Below are 25,537 nucleotides of genomic sequence, written 5' to 3'. Positions count from 1 at the left end.
GTCAAACTCTTTAAGTTTGCTGGAAAATTTGTAGTTATTGGTAACTAAAAAAATAAAGAAAATGGGCTTGTGTACTCTGTGGTAGATGGCACTTTAATGTTATTTGAAACATGAGATATGTTTATCACTAAAAGCTGAAATTAGCCCCGGGACTAGTGGTCTGTGTTTGACATTTTAAAAGTATAAACATAATGAGGGATAACAGTCTTTTATGTTTGGCAGGGGTAGGTGGCATATTTACTTACCATACATTTCTTGGCAGATTTTCCAAATATTTTTTCATGGCAACACATGCCCCTATATGTCAGGTACTTTATATAAACAAGGTTTTGTTAATGGTTGATTTCAATTAAATGATGAGAACCCTGTGGTATGGTCAAAGCAAAATTCCTATACTTTGTATTCAACAAGTATGGGTATACTGACTTATCTGAAGTAATTCAGTTACCCTACAGTCAGGAAATTGAACTTTTGGTAGCTGTGTTTGCTGTCTCCCTCTTCCTCACAATTCAGCAGTGTTGCAATGAATGCTTTTTTCCAAGTGTCTTGTTTTAAATTTTTGTGTTTATATTATCCTGGAAGGAGAGCTCCCAAATTATGTTTCCATATCTAGTCTCTGTAAACATTGAAATTTAACTTATCAAAGCAATGAATAATCTTTCTTTTGTGGCAGAATGTTCAATAAACAACACCTAAGTAACATAATAGAAACATAATAAACTTAAAATGTTCTTTCAATGTTTCAAATCTGTGTCATTTTTCTAAAATTTAAGATGGGGGTGGGAACAAAAGAGAACTTCAGATTTTTGTATTTAATTGAACTAACAGCATGTGCCGACAAGTAATAAATAACAGCAGTCCAAAGTGACTAAATAGATTGGTTTCCACAAGCAATGATTCATCTTCTCTCATTGCCATCAGGCTGAGAGACAGCTTCTTTTTGTCAACTTATAGGAAAATATTTGAGAGTATAACACTCCTTTTTCAATTCCTGCAATAGAAGCTCATTATTTTCTATAGTAGTTGCATTTTTAAAATATTTAAATACAGTAATTAAGTCTACATCTGATTGTTCATTTACCTAACACTTTGTGAAGCCCTGATTGCTCAGTCTTTGTGGTGTTTAGCAATATTAAGGTACTACCATTCTCTCTTAATTTTTTCTTTGACTAATGGTTTATTTAAAAATGTCTTACTTAGTTTCCTAATTTGGGGGAATTTTGTAAAGATCTTTCTGTTACCGATTTTTAACTTAATTCTGTTGTGGTCATGGGATATAATTTGTATGAATTGAATCCTTTGAAATTTATTGGGAGTTCTATTATCACCTAAAATATAGTCCGTTGGTAAGTATTCTTGAACACTTAAAAGGAATGCATATTCTGCTGTGGTCTGGTGTTACATAAATGCCAATTAGGTCAATTGGCTTAATAGTGTTGTTCAAATCTTCTACAGTCTTACTGATTTTCTGTCTATATTTCTTTATTTATTGAGAGAGGATATGTCACTTTCTATGGCTGCATAACAAATTACCCCAAATTAGGCTTAAGGCAGCACACATTTGTTATCTCACAGTTTCCACAAATCAGGAATCTGGAGATGATTTAGTTGGGTCCTGTGCTCAGGGTCTCGGAAGAATGAAATCAGGGTGTCAGCTAGGGCTGTGTTCTTATCTGAGGCTTGGTGGCCTCTTCCACGCTCATGTGGTTGTTGGGATAATGCACTTCCTTGCAGCTGCAGAACTCATGATAGCCTGTTTGTTCAAGGCTAGTAGGACAGAGAGTCTTTGACTTATTTCATCTCTAATCTCTAGACCCTACTTTAAAGGACCAATCTGATTAGGTCAGACTCACTCAAGATAATTTTCTTAACTCAGAGTCAACTGATAATTGACCTTACTTACATGTGCAAAATTCCTTACTTTTGCCATATAACATAATGAGCTCATTGGAGTGAAATTTCATACATACAAGTTTCAGCTAGGAATCATGCAGGGCATTTATAGTAAGGTTTGGGAATTTGAGGGGTACTCTTAGAACTCTGTTCACTAGAGAGGAGTATTGAAGTTTCCAAAGATAATTGTGGATTTGTTTATTTCTCCTTGTAATGCTGTCATTTTTGCTTCAAGTATTTTGAAGCTCTGTTATTAGGTGCATAGATGTTTAAGATTATTATATTATCTTTAAAAATTGATCTCTTTATCATTATGAAATAACATTATCTTCCCTGGTAATGTTCTTTGCTCTGAAGTCTGTTTTTCTGTTAGTATTCTAACCATTTCTGCTTTCTTTTGATTAGTGTTAGTACAGTATATCTTTTCCAACCTTTTAATCTATTTGTGTCTTTATATTTAAACTACATTTCTTGTAGGCAGCATTTTGTTTGGTCTTTCTTTTCCATCTAATTTTATAATTTGAGCCTTTTATTTATTTTAAATTTTTTCTTTACAGTTTATTTTTATGCATAGTATTTGTACATAGCATACCATTAGTAACACTAGCTTTCACCTTTTAAATACCTTCCTCAGTGAATTTCTATCATTTTTTAAAATTATGACAGCATCGTCAATATATAATTCATATACCTTAAAGTTTACCCTTTTGAAGTCTATAGATCAGAGGTTTTTATAGCGTTGTGCATCCATCAACACTATCTAATTCTAGAACAATTTCATTAAAAGAAACTTCAGACTCATTAGCAGTCACTCTCCATGCCCACCTTCCCTCAGCCCCTGGCAACTACTGATATACTCTCTGTTTATGGATTTGCCTATTCTGGACATTTCATATAAATGGAATCATACACTAGGTGGCTTTTTGTATTTGGCTTCTTTGTTTCCAAGATTCATCCATTTTTTTTTTTTTAGGCAAGCCAACCCTTGGTTGACCTCACAGATTACAAGGACCTTGTCAGCTTACAATCTCTTATTTTTTTATTTTTTACACCTACAGCACCTGATCTTCCTACGTGGTCTCCCATCCAAGCACTAACCAGGCCCATCCCTGCTTAGCTTCCAATATCAGACGGGATGGGGCTTGTTCAGGGTAGCACGGCCGTAAACAAGATTCATTCATATTGTAGCATATGTCAGTATTTCATTCCTTTTTATGGCCAAATAATTTTCCATTGTATGGATATATCGCATTTTGTTTATCCATTCATCGGTTGGCTATTGGGTTATTTTCATTTTTTGGCTGTTATAAATAATGCTGCTATGAACATTCATGTACAAATTTTTATGAAGATCCATACTTTCATTTCTCTTAGAGATATACCTTGAGAATGGAATTACTAGGTCATATGTTTAACTTTTTGATGAATTTACAGACATTTTTCCCAATTACTGAACTATTTGGCATTCCTACCAGCAATGTATCAGGATTCCAATTTCCTTGTCAAAACTTGTCTTTTTTCTTTTAGTATTTTAAAGATGTTGCTTCACTGTGTTCTTATTTGCTTGCTTCCAGTGAGATACCTCCTGTCATCGTTATTCCTCTCTGTATAACACTGTCTTTTTCTGACTGCTTTTACATTTTTCTTTATTACTAGTTTTGAGCAATTCGATTGCAATGTGACTTTGTGTAGTTTTCTCTCTGTTCCTTGTGCTTGGGGTTCATTGGTATTCTTGGATTTGTGAGTTTATCATTTTTATCAAATTTTGAAAATTTTCAGTCATCATTTCTTCAAATATTTTTCATTGCCCCTTTCTTCCTTTGGGGCCTCCAATTATACATATACTGTATAGTGTATTTCAAGTTTTTACAAAAACTCACTGATACTCTATTTTTAAAAATTCTCTTGCCTCTCTGTCTTTCAAATCCAGTCTTTTATTCTGTACTAACCTACTGTTAATCCCAGCTAATGCATTTCTTATATATTATAATTTTCATTTTAGGAAGTTGGATTTATACCTTTTTATATCTTCCATGTCTTTAACATTTTGAACATATAGAAAATAGTTATAATAACTTTTTTAAAGTCATTGCCTTTTTATTCTGTGTCGATTCCGGGTTATTAATTGAATTTTTCTGTGAATGATGGATCATATTTCCCAGTCTCTTTATAGGCTTGGCAGACATTGTGAATTTTCCTTTGTTGAGTGCTGGATATTTTTATTCATATAGTCTTGAGCATTTTTACTGAGACACAGTTAGGTTACTTGAAAACAATTTGATCCTTTCCATTCTTGCCTTTAAGATTTGTTAGGTCTGACTGAAACATGCTCATTCTAGGAGAGATTAGTTCCCACTACTGATGAAATACCATTCTGTGTATTTAACTTAATGCTCTGTGAATCATGAGGTTTTTCCAGTCTGGCTGTTGTGAATAGGCACTACTTGTAGCCTTGTGTGGGTGCTGGGCACTATTACCTCCTGCCCTTATGGTGTGTTTGTTTTTTCTGGGTCTCAGTAGTTTCCTCATGCGCATGCTCCATTCAATACTCAGCTGAATATTGCATTTCTCCAGAGTTCTGTCTCATCTCAGCTTTAGAGTGCACATCATAGTTTGTCTTCAATGCAGATTTTTCTCTGGCTGGTTTATTCTGACTTCTGTTCTTCAGGGTGCTTCTCTAATCTTAATAAATTTGGGTCAAAACATACTTTCTTCAGTTCTTAAGCCTTGTCTCCACTTCTGTTTACCCCCTCTCTTTCCTCTGTTCCCTGCCTTACATAGGAAATATGTCTTTCTATTTATTTTATATGATATATTATCTGATTCTGGAGACATACCCATTTCTGCTTTGAAGAAGCAGAGAAGTAAAATGTTAATTCATTTATCCATGTTCTGTTGTTATGCAAGAGGATAGTTGCCTATGTAAAAGCATTAGTGGAACTGTCAACTGGTAGTTGTCTGTGTCACCCTCATTTCCTTTAACAGCCTGAGTTACGATTTAGAGTGTCATTTTTTTCCCTCGTAACTATTTCCTCAAAAGGAGGTAATTGATGCTGCTGGTAAATTTTTAAAAATCTCTTTAAGGCCTTATTCATTTACAATGAAATATTGTAACGTCATCTATTTTTCCTAGTATTATAGGTAATGAATTTTAAAAAGAGTTGAAATCATGGTAACTTTAGGCCTTTATTAAAGTGGCAAAGAAGAATTATTGGGGAATAAATGTACAGTTCTATGAATAACTTTTCTGGTTGTAAAATAATGTTTATTTGTATAATGTTTAAATAATACAAAGGCAGATGGTTAATAACTCCTATGTGTGCAACTATAAAAGTAAAATAAGTTTGTTAATTTTTTTTATCCAATGGATATGTAGGCAATTAATCTCTTGCTATTTTTCCATTGAGAACAAATTTAAAATAGTATAAAAATATTTAGAAATAATTTCTAGTTTCTTTCTTTGTTTCTCATTAGTACCTCTCTGTTCCTGGAGATGCTGAAGTATTGAAATACTTCTTTTCTGTAGAGTGTGGTCTTCCCTTTTATCCAGGAATAGATTTCGTGGCAAATCACTGAGTCAGCAGGTGTTTTGACTCTAACTGAAAGAGATAAAGTTCCTAAGAATTTATTATATATGTGTCTTGCCACTGAATGCACAAGAAAAATACCTACCTATCAGTGCTGACTGGTTGGTAATTTCTGATACACGATGCCGCAGTCCTCATAAATAATAGCAATAGAATCACAGGGAATTAGGCAGAGATCAATCTCTAGATGGATGAGTTAGTCTATAAGCAAATAGCTACTGAACTTCTTTTGACTTTCAAGAAAGCTCTATGTGTTTTCCAATCCAGACCCATGGATTTCAGTGAGTCCTCAGAGATGAAGAAATTTTTAAAGACTAACAAATGCTAACAAATGAGCAACAGGGCACTCGTGTAAGAAAGTATGCTGTAATTTCAATGGAAACACCCCTATTCCGCTTCTGGAAACTCTGCTCTTTAACTTGCTATTGTGGAAATATGCCATGACTATTTAGTGAGTTGAATTTGACCTTGACGTCATGGGATGAGAACGTATAGATTTCATCAGTGATCTGTGAAAACCTGCCATTAAAATATTTGGGCAACCTAGTTTTAGTTTTGGCAGATTTATAAGGCTGGATATGAAGTGTCTTTGTTATTTATACACACACACACACACACACACACACACACACACACACACACACACATACATACATATATGATATAAGTATATGTATTTATTTATTTCACACAATTAATGTGTAAAAGCATAACCTTGGTGGCCAAAGACATTTCTAAGCCTTGCTATGTTTCTCTAGTACCTGTGCCACAGGGACTGTAAACTTGTAGCTGTTTGATAATTATGTTGCCCGATAACCAGTTTCCCTGTTTGGAACCCGCTGTCGTTCCCTAACTCTATACGTGAACAAGGAGATGATCTAAAAGCAATGACTATGATTTGAACTTGCAAGTGAGCTATGAACCCAAAGCAATCATTTGTCCATCTCTGCAGACAAGGAATGAGGTGGCAGGAGATGCCTGGAAATGGCCTCAGAGGTGCCTTCAGCTATCATTTCAAGTTTTTGGCAAGTGTAGGCAGGCAGGATGATTAGAAGTGTGAAAACAGAGTTTAAAAATTGTCACATTTTTAATAGGCTTCAGTATTTGCCTCATTGCACTGCTTCTTATAGCCTTTTTACATTCAGACAAACTGAGGTATTTTTTAAAAAGATTTTGTTAAGATTGCATTGACTAAGTTTAAACAAACATACACATGTATAACCTATCAAGATATGGAACTCAGAAAATTCTCTCATTCTTCTTCCCAGTGAATCCTTCCCCCAAACCCCAGAGGTACCCCCGTTCTGATTTTTTCCACTGTGGATTAGTTTTGCATATTCTAGCATGTAAATGAAATCATGCGATATACACTCTTTTTTTAATGTAAGACTTCCTTCACTCTGCACAATATTTGGGAGATTTATCCATGTTCTCTTATGTATCAGCAATTTGTTCTTTTGTATTGCCAGTTGTACTGCTTACCACCATTTATTTATTTATTCGTTATATTATTTGTTATATTGATGGACTTAGGGCTCTTTTCTTGTTTTAGGCTGTATGAATAAACCATGCTGCTTCACGTGCTCTGTCACCTCATCCTTTGATTGGTGATGTTAGTCTCTTTAACTGTAGCCATTCTGGTGAGTGTGTAGTGGTGTCTCCTTCTGGTTTTAATTTGCATTTCCTTGATGACTGTAACGTTGAGCACTTTTTCATGTGCTTACTGGCCATTCGTGTGTCTATACTCTTCAACTCTTCAGATCTTTTGACCATTTTAAATTGAATTGTTTGTCTTTCTATTGTTGAATTGTCACAGTTCTTTGTATATCCTGTGTAACAGTTCTTTATCAGTTATGTGTTTTGCCAGTGTTTTCTCCAAGTCTGTGCCTTGCCTATTCATTTTCTTAGTGTTGTCTTTTGATGAGTAAAAGTTTTTCATTTTGATGAAAGCTTAATTTTTTTTTTCTTTTATGGTTATTGTTTTCTGTAACCTAACAAATCTTGGCTGCCCATAAGTAATGAACATATTCTTCCATACTCTTATGAAAGCCTTATTGTTTTACCTTTTATATTTGGAATATTTATTTTCTCTTTTCACTAATTTTCACCATTTTCCAAGGCTATATATTCCAAAAACAGTGTAAAACAATACCCAGTTAAAATTACTTTATATAAAAACAAATAAATGAAGTTTAATCAGGTTATGAGAGACCTATTACAACATCTTTCCAGAGAAAATGTGTGTAAATATGGAATTATTTAAAAAAAAGACCATCTTCCATATTCATGTTTTGTTTTCAAGCATGTAGTTTAAGAATAATAAAGCATTCTTTGACTGAAGAGCAACCTTGACTTAAAGAGGTGTTTCAAACATATATTTGTTCAGTTAAAAGAAAATTGACCTTTCTGTGCATTTATATGTAATGACGAATGTCAGGGAGAGGAGAGCAGCACCCACATCCCATACTGCAGTGTGCACGCACATGGAATTTGAGAGGAAAGAGCAGAATCCACATCCTCCTTGATTACACAAGAAAGAGAACCTTACTCTTCATGTTCCCAGTTATCCTCAGACTTGTTCTCTTCTGTCTCACATGTTCAGATCTGAGGGTCAGAAGGTGACTCTGGCCACACTGCTTCAGGGCAAGAGTGTAACTCATGTTCCTTTATAAGGCCTGGCTCCCAGCTGTCAGTATGGGCAGAAGAATCTGACACACTGATAAATGACAGGTCATCTGATATTCTACCCAACAGAGGGCAGTGGCTCATTTAAACTCTCACATAACATTTGCTCTGAAAATGGATTTTTTGAAACTTTCCACTTAAATAACTGTGGATTAACTTTTAGTGGGGCCAGCATAGTGGAAACTAAGCAGAACGTATAACCCCAGACTGTCGGGCAGCCACACATTGTTACAGTTCTACTTTAATTCACTGCATATTACTTCCTTTGAAATTTGCAACCAGGTTCTAAACTATTCACCTTTTAATGTCTGAAAATGCTTAAAGCATTTGGCCATTTGTTCACCTTGTTTGAGCTGTACGGCCAGGTAGGGTAAGAATATATTTGCCACAGAAAAGTGTACTTCTCTAAAATATTAGGCTGGTACATTCAAAATGTTTTTCTAACTTAGACAAACCATAGAACACTAGTGATGGTGTTTCTATGCAATTCTATTAGTGATAACATTCCATGTTATGATGCCGCACCCCCCCCCAAAGTTTTTCTTATCAGCTTAAAAAAGTTTCTAATACAAAGGTTATATTATCAACAAATGCTAGTTTGAAAGAACCAAATAGGATTTTGAAGATTACCCTTCTTTAACAATGCCTTAAATTTTTATCTCCTTATCCATTCCTCATTGCTTTCTTTCTCAAGACATTATGGTTTATTGTGTCTCCACTAGGTACCTTGCATGTGATTTACACAGTGAATGGCCCTGCTTTCAGAGCAAGTTAATGATATAATATCCCCATTTATATTCAGAGCAGTCAACACTTTCTAGCTCTCAGAATAATAAAAGCACCTGCATTTAATATACATGGAAGAATGGGAAGGCAAATAGCAGATAAGGCACAATCAGGTAAGTGTAATCAGATAAAATATCACAATATTATAGTAGATCAGCATCTGGTAATGACTTGAATTTTGAAAGACTGACAAATAGCATGGCCTAAAGCAGCCAGGCATAGCTCATTCCGAGCAACTCTTCCCAGAGCTGATTGCTCTTCTCATGTGTTTTCTGGCAGATTAAACAGGTAGGGCTTCTTATTTTAACTCTTCTAGAACTGCATCGTGCCACTGGAAAAACACTGGTAATGTTCCTTTTGAGCCCAGGTTGGAAGCAAAAACAAATGACGTATCTAAAAGTAAAACCTTGCATCTCCCAGCAGTTATCTCAAATTGATCCAAATTGATTTTATTTAAAAAAATAATAAAGCTTGTGGTGATAGAGCTTTCATTTCCATCTCTTCACTCGCCTGTGTGGCATTGACATTTTATTTATTTTTTTAGGCAAGGGAGAACTATTAGTTCATTAGAAAATGATTTGTCTCTGAAAGGTTCTTCACTTTTCACCATTGACAGCTGGTAAACCTGGCTGTGTATGTTAACTGTAGGAGCCCTAATGTAATAGAACCATATGGTGTCAAATAGAAAGTTGCAAATTTGCAAAAGTCAGAACTGATCGAACCTGGTTTTTATAGTGGATTTAGCAGTTTTCCTTTCCTTTTAAGTTACTCTTAGTTGGAGAGTAACTTAATAAACTTATTTTAGTTTACTGGATAACATGGAGACATGGGGAGTATAAGGAGCAAGGCATGAACAGAGTCCAGGGCTGTTTAGCAGACTTATGCCTTCCTGATCCACAGTCTACCCCAGTGTTGGTTTCCCCAGATGCAGGATCCCAGCTTCACAAAAGGAACAAGAAGTGCCTTTGCTTTTATCTGCTGCAGTTGCAGTAGGCCATCATGAATAGGAAATGAAATTGACTGTGCCATCTTCTGAGAAGGATTATATTCACTTGTTCCTCAGTTCTTATGCTTTTGTTGGCTGTTCTAAGGATGGCAGCCTTGGACACTAGCCAAGGGGTGTCTACTTAAATGAAACTCATAAATATGAGTATGAAGGAGATAAAATAACTGTCCATTGCATTTAGAACAACTCTATTTTTATGGAAATGACTATTCCCAAGTTGTCTCTGTCTCTCTACCTAGTTGAGTCAGCTCAGCCTGTGATAACAAAAATACCATAGATTGGCTGGCTTAAACAACAGAAATTTATTTCCCCACAATCCCAGAGGCCAAAAGTTCAAGATCAGGGTGCCAGTATGGCTGGGTTCTAGTGAGAGCTCTTTTCCTGGCTTGCAGACAGTAGCTTCCTCAATGTATGCTCACATGACCTCTTTGGAGAGAAAAAGGATGAGCAAGCTCTCTGGTGTCACTTCTTATAATGACACTAATCTCGTGAGGCCCCACTAGCATGACCTCATCTAAACCTATTTTCTGCCCAAAGGCCCCACCTCTAAATACCATCACATTGGGGGTTAGGGCTTCACCATATGGATTTGGGAGGATGCATTACTCAGTTGTGTTACTGGTGCAAAGTTAATAAGTAATTGTATTATTGTGGCTGAGACAAAGAAAGCTACTGTCTGGCCAAAAATGTTGATGCGAAGAATGTATAGTAGCTCAGTCCATGATGGAGTAAATGTCAGTCAACTGGAAACTTCATAGCATGTTCTTCATCTGTTCTCACACACTCCCACACCTCTACTCATCTACCCCTGTCACACCCACTTTAGGTTTTTAGAAAAAGAGATCACAAGAGAAAGTATTTGTATCAGGAATTAAATAGAAAGTGGAAAGTGACAACTTACAGGATGTTTATGGTATCAACATTGTACTTTCTATTACATTTTCTGTCCTTGCAGTAACATGGACTGATCACTGATTTCAGAATGATGAATTAACCCCCAAGAGAGCTTCATTCATCCAAGAAGTTTTCAGCTATATTCTGAATACCACAGATGGAAAGAGAACTAGTTTTTAGAAGATTTCTAATGATAGGAGTAGAAAATAAGAAGGAGTTTGTGGAGAATTATGGGTTAATTACAACACTGTTTCCCAAGCGTCCCATCTTATGTAATTTTTTTTCCCATAGAATCCATCTTTGAATGCTTTTGGGAAGTAGACTGAGATTTACAGTTGAAAACCTGTGAGCTTCTTCAGCGTCATGAGACGAAACCTGTATTATCTATTTAAACTTGAACTGCACAATCTGAAAATTTGAAACACCTCCCCCAATAATTTTTTCTGTTTGTTTGGTTGGGTGTCTTTGTATTTTAGTTGTGGCCCAAGAGAATAAGCAAAGCAGCCTATTGTTTTCACTTGTCATTTTGTGATGTTGGCCATTAAAAGCCATACTGGCCATATTAAAAAAAAAAAAAAAGAGAGAGAGAGAGATGTATCACTATCTGATTTGTGATAGAAACAGCCTTAGATAAAACATAATAGAGGCTATTTTAGCCTCCAAATTGAAAACATTTCTGCTTTTGCCTGAAGCCACAGAAGGAGGTATTTCATAAATAGTGATGGTGATAATGCAACCAGCCAAATTATTTTCTGGTTCTACCCGCATTCCTCACCCTTTCCTCAGAGCCCTCTTCCTGGAGGGCTAGGCTTCCACAGTGAGTAAGCAATAACAGTTATCTGCAGTATAGTGTGAGTGTTGATTCATCTCAAGGGTTTAGAGGGAAACTGTGCTATATGTAATTGGATATGAAGCATAAGCCTTTTTAACTTAAGACTGTGGGTTTTACTTTTTGCCACCACCATCCCGTTTTAGGAGCAAATAAAGTACTGATGTCTTAGAAATGATAGTGAAAATAGATCGAAGAGAATAAAAAGACTGGGGATATGTTGGCATTCACCTATTAAGATTAAGAATCATTACCTTAAAATAATTTGTATTTTAGGTAACAATGAAAAATACTTATTAGTTACATTTTCAATTATATTTGAGTTGTAGACTCTAACCAAGAAACACACCTGAGTTTGCCTTTGTTAAGTGCACATCTCAAAACTAAATTTAGTACATTTCAATCTTCTAGAATTAGAAAATAATAGATTTTCATGCATGTTGGTTCCTAGGAAGTAATTTAACTTTTTGCTTCAGTTTTCTCATTTCAAAAGCAAGAACATATTATTTTTATGCCAGGTTTAATAATCTATTCATTTCTTAGCTAAATTCTCTAGATATTTGTCAGAAGATTTTGTCATCGTGTGATGGGACACAATAATTATTTAATAAATTGTTGCTGTAAAGACATAAAATATGTATAAAAATAGATATCTAAGGAACAAGTATGCAGAGTTGCAGATGACAAATTGTTAAATATCAAATACAATTAGTCGAGAAAAACCATCTGAAAATATAGTAACAGCTGAGAAATGAGTGCTACGATTAACATATTCTACAAATCTATCAATACTATGGCTCAGCATGTACTTATTACTCTATAAAATTAATAATGACAGCTACCAAGACCCTATTAATATTTTAATAGTCTAATAGGCACAGGCAAGCATGCAGCAGAGAAGAATGTAAATCAGTGGTCAGGGTTGCTGGGCCATCTTGAGAGCGTATGCCAGGTGGGAGAGCTAAGTCTTCATAAGGCTTTTTAAACTTCCTCAGTTCATTCTTATATCAGCACGTAGTTTCAGAAAAGGTACTAATTTTAAACAGAAAGATGTGCTTGTACGAGGCAAAATTCATAGAGTATTTAGCATTCTTTTTGCCCACAATGTATTTTAAGAAATACTAATGTCCATGTCAGTGTATATCCTTACATGCTCTGCCATCTGAAAAATAGTGGAAGATTATGTACCTGAGAGTTTGAAGAAATAGAGTTTTCTGATTCTAGCACTGGCAGTCCTCTTGTTCTAACCATCTTATCCTTAGTAGAAATGATGTAATGTATACAGACGATGTGAGATCCTTGAAAGAATAAAACTGAATGAAATAAGGAAAGAAGAAAAACATTATATAGCACATGTAAAGTACTTTGGGTAGTTCCCAACACAAAGGAGGTACACAACACAATGTTGCTTTCCACTTTTTTTTCTTCTGGGAGGTTTCATTTCCATAGGAACCTTCACTGGACCTTCCCGTGTTGCACACAGTATATCTTGCAGCTCTCATAAAATTGCTGCCTAATTTTTATGAGATCGGTTTATTGGTTTAAGAAATTGTTTTCTACTATATGAAATTTAGATTATTTCCATTCTGTGCTATGATAAATTACATCGTAATAATGATATTTATCTAATTTTTAAAGATTAATTGTAATACATTGGCTTTTAAACCTTCATTATTATGGAAATTTTGAAGAAGAAGGCACCAGCATCTGCCTATCACTCAGCTTCAACAATAATCAAAATTTTGCCCATTTTGTTTTATGTACTGCCCCACTTTTTTTCTTGAGAACATTAAAGGAAATTTTAAGTATCTTTTTATTTAACTTGTGAATACTTCAAGATAGACTTGAAACTGATGAGGACTTTTTCCTAAGGTCATCTAATACTCAGTCTATGTTTAAATTTCCCTGATTATCATGATTGACTTTGCACATTTGGTTTGTGCAAATTAGGATCCAAATATGGTCCACACATTGCAATTGGTTGTTACATCATTACACACACACACACACACACACGCGCGCGCGCGCGCGCGCATGCGCACATACACACTAAATGCAATCAATTTGTTAGAGAACCCATGTCAGAAGTCCATAGAATGTCTCATATTCTGGAGTCGATGCCTCATCAAGTTTTATTTAACTTGTTTCTCTATTATATTTGTTTTAACTGGTAGTTAGATGTCGAGAGCTTAATAAGATTGTGGCTCAATTTTTAAGAAAGACTGCTTTGAAATAGGGTCTTTTTCCATTTGAATTCAAATTTAGCATACTTCTCAGAACATTTTGCCAGATCATAAGCTTCTTTTCTTTCTTGTTCTGCTAGAAAGCCTCTTGTACAGGCAGCTTATTAAAATAAAAGCTCATTCGTGTCAGATGCAAATACTGAATCCCTGCTAATCCCAGCCTCTTCTGCCCTGTGTATGAGACCCTGTGTGTTAACATTAACCAATTTTCTTCTAGCCCCTTCAGCCTTGGTAGAAAACTGGGAATTTCCTGACATACCTTTGAAAGATGATTTGAAAGAAGAATAATTGAGAATTGAGGAAGGATGCCTCCACCTTAGATATTGAATGTTCTGGTTCACAGTTTAAGTTCAAGTGGATCAGGCATGACCATCATACCAATACCTTTACAGATCAAAGAAGGGCTGAGACACACCCATTTTTCTGCCTCTATACTCTTTGAGTTTAGGGTAGTTTCATGAAGTAAGTTCTAATGAGGCTGGTTCCATCATACTGAATCTCTGGACATGGCGAGGGAACCATGGCTACAGCAGGGGAGCGAGGCAATTTCCTATCTCTCTATAACACATTACTCCTTGTATTTTAGATGTGATATCTGAGGCTTCTCTTCACAGCCACATAATACCCAAAGTCACACCAAACAGCAAAGGGATATCCAGGATGTGAGATTCCTGGAATTATTGAGAAATTGGGAGAGGCAGAACAAGTCTCCTCTCTGGTTCCAGGAAATTGCAAGGCACATGCAGCTTTCCCTTTAGGTCATCAGGTAAAGTCAGATCTTCTACCTCATGGTTTGCCTGACTATTCTAACCCACTAATCTTCACGACCTACTAGAGCTTTGCAGGTAAAGCTCTAGCATTACTGGACAGGCATATGGTCCCACTGCAAACCTCTCAACCATCCCTGAAACTGGAAATGCTAGATTGAAGTGCTGTTAACATCTTTTCAAATATATGCCAGAGGCAGTTATCCTATTGTGTTAACAAGACCATAGGTAGAAAGGGCTCCTGACAATAGCTTCAGAGAGAAGAAGGCTGTGAAGTGCTTTATTGAACAGGGGGGCTTTCTTTAGGGACTAAATTTAAGTATCTGAATGTTTCTCTTTTATCGGATGGGCTATGGAATAGCAACTTTGAATTTTGACTTTGAGCTGTAGGAATACAGAGACTTTTCTCATTCTTTTAGCTTCCGGTTGCTCATTGTTTTACTCATTACCATTGCTGGGTATCTGCGACCTCACTGGAAGGTCGGTCACAGAAACTGCATATCTGAAAATGGAGAAAAAAATACTCAGCATTAGCTTATCTAATCCTATAAATCCCTGTTTAAAATTAGTTTTGTCAACTTGATCTTTGGCCAATTTAGGCTGATGCGTTAACCATTTTTCTTTATTTTTTCTTAAGAAATAGCTTTGCCGTGTAATAGGTATTACTGAAAATTCTGTTATTCTTTTTTTCCCTAATTAACTACAGGTATGCAATATAGTAAGCAATTCTTTCTCTAACTTTTAAATATGTAAAGGCTTTTAAGTTGACACTCTGGTAAATGACTATTTGCAGCATTTGTTTTTTGATCATATGATTGTTCTTACTTTTGATAGTTCTATAATGTGTGTACAGAGAGTATAGGTAATGTGTATGCAGGAGTAGTGTGACTACAATGAGTAATGTCTGTGCAGTAGGGTGCGGAACTACCATATAAGTGAGAAGAGAGAATAGCATTCTACTTCTTTTGGTTTTGAACAAGTCATGTAATGAATAGAAGTTAAATTGAAAGGAAGATGTTGCTTCAGGCTTGAGTTTATACGAATAACTAATTTTCAAGATCCCCGTCCATGTTATTGCTCAGTATTTCTCAGGGGTAGCAAGATCTAAGCTAAAAATTTAGTGTTTTATTAGACTAGCCAGTAGTTTGTCGGTTAAGCATACTTAAAAGTTGGAGAGTAATACATCAATGTCTGTACTCAATGGAAGGCAACAGTATCATGCCTCTTAGAGTCAGTCATAGAACTTCATGGCTAATAAAGGACCTAAGAAATACTACTGTTCAATAATCTTACCTTCTGCATGATGAAACTGAAGCTCCTGAGTTTTTCCAGATCACTTGGCTACTTAGTTGCTGAGCCTAGTAAGTTTTTCCCCCAACCTCTATGCTTTACTAAGTTTAGTCAACACTGAGTAAGAACGGCCTTAGGAACTACTAGTTTTCGTTTGCATTTTTTAAACCTCTCTATCATGGATTATTTCTCATTTTACAATAAATGTTACTTTGATGTTCAACATTGGTACTTAATACTATTATTTGGTAAATACAAAAAAAAATATCAACATGTTAAGTTCCTTCAATACAATGTCAGATTATGAATTCTTTTGCTGTCCATTCTGAAATTGTAAAAACGGTGACTAGCTCCATTACATTGTTTTACCTGAGTTTTCATCAGCATCTAAATTATATATGTTTATCAATGCAGGGAGGACAATAATCATTCAAATAGTAAATGAAGAATGTTGGTAATTATTTCCAAAGTCAACAACAAATCTTTTGCCCTTCAGACTATTAGATGGAAAATATAAATAAAGTGGCACCTAAAATGTAGAATCAGTTTCTGACTTGAGACCTGGTATGGACATAACTTTGCTAGAAGAGGAAAGTATTCCTTCTATTCCTCTGCTGTGTGCTCATCCAGATTTTGTTTTTATCATTTAGTGTTTTCCATTTATTTAATTCTTTGTTTTTCTTTTAAACCACTTAATATTGAGATATGATGGGCATACAGCTTTTTATATGTTTTTATTTAATTATAGAACCTGATGAGTCTGGAGATAAGTATACACCCATGAAACTGTCTCTATAATCTATGCCTTAAATGTATCTGTCACCTCCAAAAGATTCCTCCTGTCCTCTTTATTTGTTTATTTTTTATTTATTTAATTCTTATCAGTTGACACTGCTTTTGAACAGAACCTTTCTGTAATTCATGAACACTATTTGCTTTTTGTTTTATCATATTAATTTGCTATATCCTGGTCATTCTCTGTGAATATGTACAATTTGTAAGCTGGGTAATTGGTATGTACTACCTAGTAGTGTTTAGCCCATATTCATTTCCTTCTGTTGCATAAGCAGTTCTGGCTTTTAAGCAAACAAAGGAGTAAATTTTTGTATATATGTATGAAGCTAAAATAAAAAGGCTTGACTATCAGACATGAATCAAATGTGCTTTGCCAACTAATCCATTATTTGAGAATTATCTGGGACTGCATGAATTAATCTTGATCATGTTTATTCTTTAAAAAATATCAACAGTTAAAAATTGCATATCTTATTTATTAAAAATGGTTTTAGAGCTTAGATGTAATCTCTTAAATGAAAGAATAAATATAAGAGCAGAATGATCCAGCTAACCATTTTTCTTCCTGAAAACTTGAAATAAATGGAGATCAGGAACGCTAGACATCTTTAAATAAATCAGAAGTCTAATGACGTTTCTAATATTTTATTAACAAAATTTTCTCTTGATTTATCTATTTAAAGTAACTAACAAGGTATTCTCTAAGTACTGAAACATAAATTACAAACACACAAACTTGATTTGTGTTAATGGTGGATAATATGTGGGATACGGCAAGTTATCACAGATTATGCACTATTTCTTGAGTAGGGGGTAGGAAAAGTACTGAAGAAAAGGCTGCCTTAGGCTTCATTTGTTGATATATAGATGATGACTGTCTTCTAAGAAATGATATAGTCCTGGTGATGTGAACTTTCACTTCTATTCCAGACACCTCCAGATTTTAGTGAAACCTGCTCGACAGTTCTGAGTGTCTTCGTGTCTCTGTGATGAATCAGAAATATTCAGGTCTCCACAAGGATTGCATAGGATTAAAATGAAAAAAGATCCACTTAGGCAAATTTGGGGGGTCTCTCTGATCTCTAGCAGAATGTTGACATTTTCATATTATAGCACATTCATCTCCCCCACCTCCTAGACACTCAGTGACACCTACTGCCAAGTCTCAATTCTGTGTCAATACAAAATATGCCTTCTGTATTTTTTACCTGCACCACTGTGCGTGATTCTGTAAATTGGCACATGTGTATTTTCCAACCTTGAGAACTTTTGTTTGCCTCATGCACTGTCTCCCTGTTCTTTGCAAGGCTGTCCTCTTCTGATCCTTTAGGTCTCATCTAACTGCCTTAGAGAAACCTTTCCTGATCTCCCCATCTAAGTAGGCTCCTCCCTCACCCAGGAGCCAGTTCATTTATTTCATGACACTTTGCACTCTACAATTCTTTATTTACTGTTTGCCTGACTTATTGTTTGTCTCCACAACTAATTTCTTATGCATAGGTAAGCATCTGTTTTATTAATTACTGTAGTGTAGTGCTTCCTGGCACATGGTAGGCACTCAGGCAGAATTTTTGTATAAACTAATAAATTACAAGATTGCATTTCTTAAAAAAAAAAAAAAAGGCATGAACTAATAAAAAGCACTGCTTTAATGAATGCGGGCATAGCCCAAGGGATGTCCTCACTGATGTCTGGTTGCATATACCTTTTAAATAAATTTCTTATGTGTGGTTAGATAGTTAAACAGACTTTTGTGTTCTGAATTCAGGACATATAGCAATTGTTAAGCTATTTTAATGACGGTTCTCAACCTCCCTTTGTCAGCAGGTGCACACAGGCTGAAGCTCTGTTGGCATGTGCTGTGAACACAACCAGCATTGTGTGTAGTTCGAGTCCAGGCTGTTCATGTACTACTTTCTTCCATATTGGAATGCAAGTGAGTGAGTTGAATGTAAGGATATCAGAAGTATTACTTTGAATCTGTTCTAATTTATACTAAAAAGTGAAAGATAAAGATGCTATCTGGAGGATACTGGAGAAGCCCAGCATAGCTCTGGCCCATAAGTTTAATCTAGATGGAAGAACAAGATATATGTAAAAAACAAAAGTTTATACATGCCAAATTATGTAGTCCTAACAAATAAAAAACAATGGCTTTTTGCCATTATGGTTTCTAGTGTGGCTTGGAATATATGTATTTTTTAAAATTTTTGAAAAATAATTTTACATTTTAGAGGAGTTGCAATGATAGTAGAAAGTTTCCATAATAAACTCAACTTCTCATAATGTTAATACCTTACATAACCATGGTGTAGTTATCAAACTAAGATATTGCCAATAGTATATTACTATTAACTAACGTATAGACTTATTTAGATTTTCCAAGTTTTTCCATTAATTTCCTTTTTCTGTTCCAGGACCCAACCTGGAATACCACATTGCATTTAGCCTGTATGTATTTTAATAATGGACGAGATATAAAAGTAAGAGGGAAAGCATTTTGTCTATACTCAGATATCACTGTTGTTAATATTTTGGTGTATTCTCTTCCTAACACACCACATAAACATGCATCACACACATTTCAGGTTCAGAATGCTTACCTGTTTTGCCCCCTATTTTTTAATCATTTAACAAATCTATTATGTCTGTGCTATTAATTAGTGTTGGAAACTGTTTTAGGTGCACGTAATTTTTATCGTATGGATTTAGTTTAAGCTAACATTACCAGATTATTGAATGCTTGTTTCCATTTTCTTCTTATAAATGACATTGTAATGATTTTGAGTGTGCATGGACTCTGGGCAGTATTCATATTTCTGCAGGCTGATCACAAAGAAGAATATATAATGTGAAGATCTATCTCCTTTTATTATAGTTTCTAATGCAAGAGGAACACATTTAAACGGTACTGAAATCTGTAATATTGAAAATGAAAATCTTCCCCTGCTCTGGTAGACTTACTTCCCTGAGGAAAAGAAAGTAGTGTGAGGTCTCTGGCCTTCACCTGAGTCAGTGTGACTTAAACAACTAGGTGTGTTTCCAGCAACCAAGTAAAAAAGCAGCTTTGACACTGAGCTTTTCATAAATGTTCAAAGTTGCAGTGAGTTCTCAGGAAGAATATCTCAGCCTCATTATCTTTTGATTTGTAGCCAAGGGTGGCTTTGCTTGGGCATTTCCTGTGATTGGGGTTGGCTGTTTTTATTTTCAGGATTTGTCACTGCTCATTTGTCACAGAGGAATCAGTTTCATTACTAGTTAACAGTCTTCAATGCCAGGGAAAAAGAATCCCCTGATTGTCCCTGCCTTCTAGAATAGATAATTCATTTGTTCCCAGGACACTAAATCCTGTAGGGATAAGCCCCCAAGCTACCATCAACTGACACTGTCCTTGGCCATGAGAGTATCCAGGAAACATCATAGCACTCCTGGCTCACAAAGCTGCAAGCCACAATAGCTAGACTAGGAGCTCACAGTTGATGTTGGGGTTTATTGCCACCAGGGAACAGAGTATAGGTAAGGAAAAAAGTGGGACCTCTGAAGTTGGACAGGCCTGGACTCAAATCCTAATAGGCAGGATCCAATACCTACTAGGAACTCCGACTTTAAGCAAGTAATTGAGCCCCTCTGAACCTGAGCTTTCTCAACTGTGAATGTGAGATTGTTACACCTGCTGTTGTATAATTTGGACAAGACATCAAAATGTCTGGTACAGTGCCTGACACATAGTGTGCCATCAGAAAAAAATTTGTTAAATAAAGGAATGGGTGAATGACTCACGGAGCCAGTTGAATACCCTATTTTTTAAAATAATTTTACAGCCATTTATAATAGAAAGCATGAAAAATATCAATGCAGTGAGTTAAACGTCAATTTCATTTCTTCCCCAGGGAGACAGACAACATAAACCAACTCTAGCTCACTAACATAAAAGGAATTTATTGACAGGACACTCAGGTCCTGAAATCTAAGAATTAAAACAACCAGTCTTTGGATGAGCTGGAGAAAGGCAACTTCAGGGTCTTCAGAAGCACAAAGTTATGGAGCCTTTCTCTAGATCGCTGACATTTGTATTTCTCATCATCAATGACCAGTCATCAGATGAACTGGCTCTGGACAGGAAGGCAGGGGCATGTGGTATAAGCATGGCTTCTGGGGACCCCTCCTCTGTATCAGGGGCAATTTCCAGGACAAGAGGACTGTTGGGAGCTGGTAGTCTCACATATTTAGATTTTTACAAATTGATTCTGTCTGTTTGTCTTTCTGTCTGTCTGTCTTCAGGAAACTATTACTATGAGGAAAATAATGAATATATCCATCATCTCTGGAAGTTTCCTTATACCCCTTTGTATTCTCACCCTCCCACCCCTCCATGCCCCTCTACCTGTCCCTAGGCAATCACTGATTTGCTTTTGTCACTATAGATTACTTTGCACTTTCTAGAATTGTATATAAATGGGATCATACAGTATGTACTCTTTCTTGTCTGACTTCTTTCACTCAGCATAATTATTTTGAAATTAATCTGTGTTATAGCATGTATCAGTAATTCATTCCTTTTTATGGACAAGTAGTATTCCATTTTATGGTTATACCACAATTTGTTTATCCATTTACTTCATGGACATTTGGGTTTCTCGTCTGGGGCTGTTATCAACAAAGCTGCTATGAGAATTCATGCACACGTTTTGTCTTGTGAAAATATGTTCTCATTTCTGAAGGACCTGAATGGGTGGGTCATATTTTAGGTGTATATTTAACTTTTTTCAGAAACTGCTAAGCAGTTTTACAAAGTACTTGTACTCTTTTACATTCTCATCAGTAATGTGTGAAAGTCCCTGTTGTTCCATATCACATCCTTACCTAAACTTGGTATGTATCCAGAATTTATTTAATAAAAAAACCCTCTCAAAACTTAATATTAAGAAGATTAACAACCCATTTTTTTAATTGGTAAAAGATTTTGACAAATAATTTACCAAAGAAGATATAGTCATTAGAGGAATTAGAAAAATGACATGCTTATTCAAATGGCTAATGGTAAAGGGGAGGTAATAATTTTACATTGTTATGAATCCCACGTTAAAGATGAGAAAGCTGAGGCTCAGAGAAATAAGTAACCAGTTATTGAGTGGTGAAGTGTGAATTTGAACCCAGGCTTGTTAACCCCTGCTTAACCTCCATGCTGTACAAGCAAGTCCTTTGAAGAAGGCTTCAAAAGCCAAGATTGGCAACAGGAGAACTCACTTATTACTTAGGAATGCAATTTCCACTTTTTCTCCTGATGGGACAGCCTGCTACCAGTCACAGTGGATGTTGTGGAGCTTCACATTTTGGCATCTATTTTGCCTAAAGGATAAAATTTGTGTTTTTTCCGACATCCACCTTTGTCTAGTTGTCTCTTGAGAAGAGTACTTGAAGTATAGAGTGCCCACCAAAGTTTCATTGGTCCAACAAAGATATAGCCCTTTTTAACCATGATGGTTAAGAATATGAGGGGTTTTTTGGCTCAGACAAATCTGAGTTTGAATTACAGATCTACTATTATCTATGTGATCCTGGGCAAGTTATTAAACCTTTGAACTTTGACTTCTTCGTCTATAAACTGGGAATGATACTGACCTTACAGTGTTTAAAGGTTTAGAGATGCTGATGTATATAGAGAATTTACCACAATGTCATGTACTTAATACATTCTCAGAACACTATTACCATGTCACAAACAATAATATATAATCACACTAAGAATAGGTGTGTTAAGCTTCTCACTACAAAGCCTAAATAACACACTAACTCATCACTAGCTAATGTCTTGCATCTCTCTGGAGACTTGCTCCTTCACTGAGGAAATTCTAATCCACCAACAGATGATGGCATATAATTCTATAAGAATTATTAAGAAATCAGTGAAATATTCATCCTTTAGTTGTAAACATTAGACATATTCTTTGGAGGGAATATCTATGGTTGCTGTGGGGCCACATCAATTAAATATCTGGTGGAGTTTTTAGAGTTCAATATCAGGTATGCATGGTGTAAAGAAATCAAAGTAACTGTAATAAAGAGCTCCACGGACCACCATTACTCATGCTAAGATGACTAAAGACCGGCTGCAGTTCTGTGTGGCTTATAAACCTTATCAGGTGCTCACACCCAGTATAATCCCTTCATCCTTTACCTGCTCTGACTCCACCAGCTCTTTTTCCAGGCCCCTGAAAGTGCTACTGTAGCTACCAATGATGCATTTTCCTCTGTCCTATTGTTTTTCTTCTGAAACAAAATCAGTATTTTTAGTCCCTACTAAGGGACCTCAGCAAAGCTTCCTCCAAGCACTTGGATGTAAGATTATGAGGGGAGACAAGCCGGTTTCTCTACGGGATGCCTCCAGCAACTTCCTCTCAGGTAGTCCAGTAATGAGCTAGCCTTGCAGAGAGAGCCAAAAGCTCTACTGGTTGGCACCAATGCTGATATGCAAACTGCCCAGAAGATGGGCCCTGAGAAGAGAACGTTTTTCACACAGACAAGGCTGTGCCTCATTTTCAGACCTACTGGGTCAGGTGATCTCTGTCACCTCCTAGCTATAAATATATGAGGTGGCAAGGTACTGGGCGGTCTCTCTCCTGGAGCATGATTTAAATTGTTCCAGCCATGCAAGCTTAAACCATAGGATGGTGAGACCAGGGGACTGTCTTTATCCTGTGCCTTGAGCCCAAGTGTTGACAATTTCTTCATTTGTGTATCATTGTGGTGTTTGACTCTGTCTCTTTTGCAACAGAAAAATAATACTTGTTCTTTCATAATCTGACTTAAAAACAAGCACAAAACACTTTAGAGTGGAGATATCTACATTCAACTCCAAAGCCAGTAAGAAATGCCCTCAGCTTATCTGATTGATCCATTCATTCCTTTTTATTTATACTATGGTAAAATACACATAAAATTTACCATCTTTGCTATGTTTAAGTGTACAGTTTAGTGGTAGTAAGTACATTCATATCGTTACGCAACCATCACAACCATCCATCTCCAAAATTCTTTTCATCTTGCAAAACTGAAAGTCCGTACCCATTAAATAATAACTGTCCATTCCCACTCTTCAAGCCCCTGGCAACTACCATTTTTTTTTTCTGTCTCTATAAATTTAACTACTCTACATACCTCATATAAGCGGAAGCATGCAGTGTTTATTTTTTAGTTCTATGCATTCTTAAGTTTTATTGATAGAATCAGAAGTTAGCCACTCACTTTCTAAAACCCTTAGCAAGGGAGTTCGTACAGACAGTTGGGTGAATCCTGCTGTTTATCTCGATGCCATTAAATATATGTATATCTGGATTTCTTCTGATTCCATGTTCACAAAGCAACCGTCTGATTATTGTACGGCTTTTTACAATAGATACAATTAGCCGTCTTCCAAACATCCATCCTGTTCACATTGTATGGCATTGCATTGTAGTTTCAATGGTATTGCCATCCCTTAACTCCAGAGATTGGCATTAAACCAATTTTCACAAACCCATACTCTTTGTCACGGTGATTGATTCAGGAATGGATACTGACCTAGACCTAAACTAATTCTCTGGCTATAGTGATTAGTTCATGGATAGGTAATTTAGTTCAATAAAAGTGGAATCTAGGACCTTTATTTGACGACTGGGCAGAAAGAAGCCATCCTTCTTTTACTGAAGTTGAAAAAAAATACATATCATCTTATTGCTACTGACAGCCATTTTGTAGCCATGAAAAGAAGTAGCCCTAGGAGGGTGCCAGTATGATGGAAAATAGAGCCAAATAAATGGAAAGAAATTTAATCCTTGGTGATAGCCTTCAGCTGCTGGATCAAGCCTTGCCTGGAGCACTCCCTACTACAGACCTTTTGAGTTATATGAGTCAGTAAATTCTTTTCGTTGTTTAACCAAACTGAACTGGGGTTTCTATTATTCTTGAGTACATCCTGATGTGAAAGGGTCAGAAAATAATGGTTAGATGGGTTTGACATATTTCCTTTGATACTAATTTCTCACTGTGAAAAAATAAATTGGTATTTTGGTTTTACACATTAGTTTCTTTAGCTTGTTTAATGTGAGACGTGGAGTCATTCTCACAACCCTGACAAAATTTTGTTTCTGACTTCGTCCTACTGGGGACCATGGTATACTTTCAAGGTAATGAAAATCATCCTGTGGAGACATCCTGGGAGAAGACCTTAGTGATTATACATGGTCTGCCTTGAAGGCTCTCCTTGAACTTGAGCTTCTGTTTCATCCCTTTGAATTTCTGTAGCCATTAGAAATTCTTTTGAACATCAGTGATTGTTCTAAAATAGCAACTGCACTAGTCGAATTATTGGCCACCTGGTCTCTGACAATTGGCCTCACATCCTGGGAGTTTCCTACCTTAGGTCCTGTTACATTCTCAGTCTGGTAAAAGGTAGCAAAGTCTTCTTCCTATAAATTCTAAACCCTTCGTGTGTGGCCATGATGGAAGTCACGATCTAACACAATGCCTAGTAAATAGGGTGTCGACTCTGAATCTGAGGGACCCCTCTAGTTCTTCCACTGGCAGCCCTGAGGAAGTTAGAAGATACCAAGTTCATAGAAGCTAAAACTTTTCTTGGTCTCGTTTAACAATCTTTCTAACTTAACCAGAGGCCTTGGACCCTTCTTGTGTCATAATTATGTGTTCTCAGTGTTTTTCCCCTTCCTTCTCCCCTTAAAGAAATCTATGGATCATTTCTCCTCCTTCTGCTTTTGCTGGATAAA

The 25,537-nt window shown here is 36.0% G+C and overlaps 1 long non-coding RNA gene and 1 pseudogene across 1 annotated transcript in view; one reads left to right on the top strand and one right to left on the bottom strand.

Annotated features, from left to right (window-relative positions):
- The window catches only part of LOC111745375, a 34,048-nt gene extending 8,847 nt beyond the window's left edge, over window positions 1–25,201 (top strand). The window contains exons 3-4 of the long non-coding RNA XR_002782623.1: window positions 18,600–18,711; window positions 19,193–25,201. This is a non-coding gene — a long non-coding RNA (uncharacterized LOC111745375). The remainder of the gene's footprint in view (window positions 1–18,599; window positions 18,712–19,192) is intronic.
- LOC111745389 lies at window positions 2,943–3,061 on the bottom strand (annotated as a pseudogene).
- Window positions 25,202–25,537: the final 336 nt, after the last annotated feature.

Source organism: Pteropus vampyrus, unplaced genomic scaffold, assembly GCF_000151845.1.
Source record: "Pteropus vampyrus isolate Shadow unplaced genomic scaffold, Pvam_2.0 Scaffold153, whole genome shotgun sequence".
Classification (NCBI taxonomy): domain Eukaryota; kingdom Metazoa; phylum Chordata; class Mammalia; order Chiroptera; family Pteropodidae; genus Pteropus; species Pteropus vampyrus.
The sequence above is the reverse complement of the archived record's forward strand: the minus strand, read 5'-3'. Positions and strand labels throughout refer to the sequence as shown.